Here is a 5,002-nt window from a genome sequence, read left to right on the forward strand (position 1 = left end):
TTCCTCTCTCTGAGCCAGTTCACAATGTTATCTGCCACTATCTCAGCTGGTTTTGATGTCATCTTTCTCTGAAGTGAAAATGCCAAATATTTCCTCCTGGTTCATCACTGCAGAGTAGTGTTCCTCCTTCACCATGGCAGGGAACAACTTGTCAGAATCTCCAACTTTCATGAACACTTTAGTGTCATCCCTCCCCCAAAGAACAAACAATTTGATTCCATTTTCTTATCCCCTTATCAAACTCTCTAGGTTACTGACTGTTTTCCTGAGCTTCCTTACTTTGTTATGATCTATCACCAGGTGAACATCATCAGGTGTTATCAAACCACCGTCAATCCAGGCAGCTGTTGCTATCTCTGCAGTTTCTCTGAGACCAGTGTGGTGTCGCATGCTGGCCAGAGCTATGCTCGGGATATCTTTCCTATTTCGAATCTTATGCCTGGAAGGTTTGGGATCATTATTTTCTGGGTTAGGACAAAGTCACCATTCTCCTGGTCAGCACTCGGATCAGCCATGGGGAAGTCAATAAACTCTGAATCAGCTTGACTCCAATCATCGGCCTTTTTTACCTCACCCTGGGCCTTCTCAAGTCTCTTTTCCTCGGCAACTCTTCTCCTCTTCTGTCTCTCTGTGGCAGCCTCCTGTCTCTTGGACTCCGGAATATCTTGGCTAGAAATCATGAGAGCCCTATACTGCCAGTCTTCTCTCTCTGTGCTTTGACAAATGCCAGTTCGATCACAGGAATCTTCAGTTCACGCTTGCAAATACAGGAGATGTGGGCCTCGGATTTACAGTCACGATCGCATCCAAGCTCAGGACAGAAAACAATTGGGCACTCGCAAGTAATTATGTCAAATAACTGGTCCAGTTGCTTGGCAAAGTTGTCTCAATGCAAGTTTTCCCAAGAGAGATATCTCTTGCCTTTTCCCAACTGGCTAGCAGTCTCTCACTAATCTTCTTCTGACTTGTTATGACTGGAGGCTTGAACTGAGCATTAGCCAGAGTGTACTGTGCCAAGACAGCTTTGGTCATATCACTGGCAATGTCTTTGTTTGTGTAAGTTCTTTGGTTCCTTTCACTGATTTGCCTGATTAAAACACCGTATCTCAAAGCATCTCTCAATGTAGGCAACTCCGACTTCAGGAGCTCTCTTCCAGACTCAAGATAGTGACTGAGATGGCTGGATTTTTGGTTCCTCGTCCTGACACAAGCAGCCATCGCAAATATTATCAACTTATAAATGCATCAGAATCTGAAACAGAAAAAAATATTGTTAGTTGGGTTGTTAAAGAATGAAGTCAGAAAGCAATGTTCACTATTTAATTGTAATGCACTAATGCAGCTGTACGTTAGATTTTCGATAAATTTCACGCTAAAATTTACCTAGCAAAAGGTTGCAAAATATTGAAACTGAAATTATTTTCTGTTTATATACACTAAAATCTACCAAAAAAGTGATGGGCCATTAGTTTTAGCTGATCTTCCCTCCTATGACACACCCTATTATTAACAGTGTTATTATTATTATTATTACCATTATTATTATATTTTACTTTTTATTACAAATTTTATTGACTATGAATTATTATTATTATTGCATTTTGGCCCCCAGGCCCTGATGTGGGTCAGTGACCTGTGCCCGGGTGGGCTAATCCTAGTAAAAAAAAAAAAAAAAAAAAGTACATTCTACATTTTCTAAGGCACCATACCCATACACTTGCAATCCTCAGTTGTTTTTAAATTTACGTGTGCTAGCTGTAGGGCAGTATACAGTATATTGGTAAGACAAAAAGACACTTGCTAACTCGCATTCATGAGCACTTAACCGTTCCGTCGGAACAGGCCAGATAACCACACAACCACCACACATTCAGCTATCCGTAACCACGCCCACCAACATGACCACCCGTTTAGCGGTCTGATTTCTCAATTCTTGACAGGAGCAACTGTGAGATGGACCTCCTCATTATAGCTTCCTGTGATTTTTTTTGTTTTTCTCACTATGGCTCGTCTCAGTTAAGGTAATACCTCCTGTATGCTTTAGTTTTTTCTAATTCTAGTTTTGTAAGTAGGTTTTAAATTATAATGCTCCTTTAAAACCTTTGCAGAAGGTAAATTTTAGAATAATGTTTTGTTTTTATTGAATATTGCCAGTAATTTTTAAAACTTTTTGTCTGTTTTCAGGGCCTTGATGATGGAAAATGATTTTCCGAAACGTTTGTGTTTTCCCTGTTCACTTTCTTTTCGTTACTGTATATATATATATATATATATATATATATATATATATATATATATATATATATATATATATATATATATATATATTTTTTTTATATATATATATATATATATATATATGTTGATATAAATCAACGACCTCACCAGCTAAGACTCGAACCCTCAACCTACATGTGGGGACCAGGAACGTTACCGACCATGCTCACAAGAGCACTAAAAGCAGTTCTAGACAATGTTATATTTCACACAAAGCCTGTTCATCGAGCTGATGGCGCCATGAACCTCCCATTGGGAACTGCCCGTGCTGCTTATGTGGATGTCAGTAGCATTTTACTGAATCCAGCTGGTATGAAACACGATTATATGTTCAAAGTCTGCATGTTAAATACCAGCTGCTCTTAGTGTCCTGGTGGCCCAGAGGTAGCGTTCCCCGGTCACAATTATAAGATCGTGGGTTCGAATCCTGGTGGGGTGAGGTGTTGATTATATGTAGAAGTCCGCGTGCTTTATTTGGCTAATATATGGGTCCTCGTGTTTCGAAGCCGGATTTGGTAAAACGTTGCTCTTATCACCTAAGCGGCACGGGTCGTCCCCATTAGAGGTTCACAGGCTTTGTGTGAAATATAACAGAGTCTAGGACTGCTTTTAGTGTACTGGTGGCCCAGAGGTAGCGTTCCTCGGGTCACATTTATAAGATCGTGGGTTCGAATCCTGGTGGGGTGAGGTGTTGAATATATATATATATATATATATATATATATATATATGTGATATCCAGAAATTTCAGAGTAATTTCAAATGCCCGCCATGAGTGATACTGAGCGTTCAAGGTCATCTGAGGGGAGGGAGCGCTGCCTGCTCGTAGCGAGAGATTGCGGAACTAGGCCTATATGATATTAAATATGATTTACCGAATTAATAATGATGCGATTCATGAAGTTAAGGGACTATTATTGAATTTGAAATTATTATAGATCGTTTAGCAGTCTGAATAATGTTACGGGTGTCCCAAGGAGTTATTAGTTAGGCGGAAAATATATCACGTAGGCCCAAGCTAGCGCCTTGGGGAGACGCGATGCTGGCTAGGCCAGTTCCGGAGAGCATTCACACAGACAAGACGTTCCGCGCGTCCATCAGAAATAGTCACGTGGCCTAGTCACCTGTGCTGCGCTATTGCAGTATAACAAGTAAGTCTCATTCGATCTCAGACAGGGTTAGATAGGGCAGTGATAAAGTAAACTAGAGCTAACAGTGAGTTCAGTTCAGGGTTTCCGTCAGAACCCACTTGACTGGAGTTGACCGGAGTTGACTGCGAGAGATTGACTGCCGTTGATGATTGAGGGTGGCGATTGTCGCCATTGGACCGATCAGTGTAGGCCTGTCACTGTTTAGCGGGGTAGCAAAGGATCTCTTGAGTGAACGAGTGCTCCCGACAACTAACACGACACGGGACCAGCATCAGCAGTGGGTGATCAGTTCTTACCACTCCGGTGCACAACCCCACATGTCCCGAGCAGCTAGTGAAACCCTCGTGCTAACGGGAAGCTAAAGTTTCTCTCAACTGCGCAAGGTCTGATTGGCTCACTCTCTTCCTGCCCATGGACGCACTGGGAGTACACTGAGGCTATCTGAGTATATTAATGGTCACACACTGAGACCGTGAGTCTAGGACTCTAGGAGATACCTAGAGGAACATTTTATCTTCCTTATCACGGGTGTAGTTAACACCATTCCTCAGACTGATATTATCTTGACGTGTGTAGTTTAATATTTCTTAAATAATTCTGATAGTAGTGTTTTTTTGAATGTTTGTGCCATTAAGTGGAACCAGAGTGATACTGTGATTTGATTCTTTTAATGCCTCTAATTGTTCTTCATAATTCTGATCTCAGGTATAACCTTGTTCCCCAGAGCAGTGGTTAGGTTAGGTTAGGAAGTGTACACCTGTTGGGGTGCTATAATTTTGTTGAGTGATATTATTTTGTTGAAGACCCTTAAGGCCTATTCATTGTGGAGTATTTAATTTCTTATTTTTTAGTACCATTTCCTAAGTGACTGATATTATTTTGTGAAAGCCCTTAAGGCCTGTTCATATGTGCAATTAACATTTCTTAATACTTTAAATTTATTGTTGCCTGTGTTTCTAATAATTTCTATGTCATGTATAACTTTTATTCCCCAGAGTAGTGGTTAAAGTTTAAGTTAAGAGGTGCGCATATTGGGGTACCATTATTTGATTGTGTTTGTAGTGTTGGAGGGAATATAAGTGTCTAAATTTTACAGTGTGTCTCATTCATCCCAGTCACAGACGCTATCCTTCCACGGGTCACGGACAGTTCATTTTGTGTAGTAGATTAAGTGTTCTTGTGCTGGTTCGGGATTTTTCTCAAAGGGGCGCTTCCACTGCCTTTACCATCTAATAAATTTTAATAAACCCCAAGTCAAGTGAGAAATTAAAGTCCAGCAAATTCCGGATCGTTACATATATATATATATATATATATATATATATATATATATATATATATATATATATATATATATATACACTAGAGGAATCACCGCCCTCCGGGCGGCTCTTTCGCTAGGCCACGGTAGGACGCCACCTTCCGGGAGGCTCCACACTGTCTCACTGTAGTGCATTAAGGTAGACTACATTTTTGGTTTTGCCATTAGCAGCAAGTATGTACAGATGACTGGAAAGTAGCTGCTTTGGCAGTCGTCCATGCTGATAACATGGCCAGTCTAATGTAGTTGTTCA

The sequence above is a fragment of the Homarus americanus genome, unplaced genomic scaffold (assembly GCF_018991925.1).
Source record: "Homarus americanus isolate GMGI-L3 unplaced genomic scaffold, GMGI_Hamer_2.0 scaffold31037, whole genome shotgun sequence".
NCBI classification, from domain to species: Eukaryota; Metazoa; Arthropoda; class Malacostraca; order Decapoda; family Nephropidae; genus Homarus; species Homarus americanus.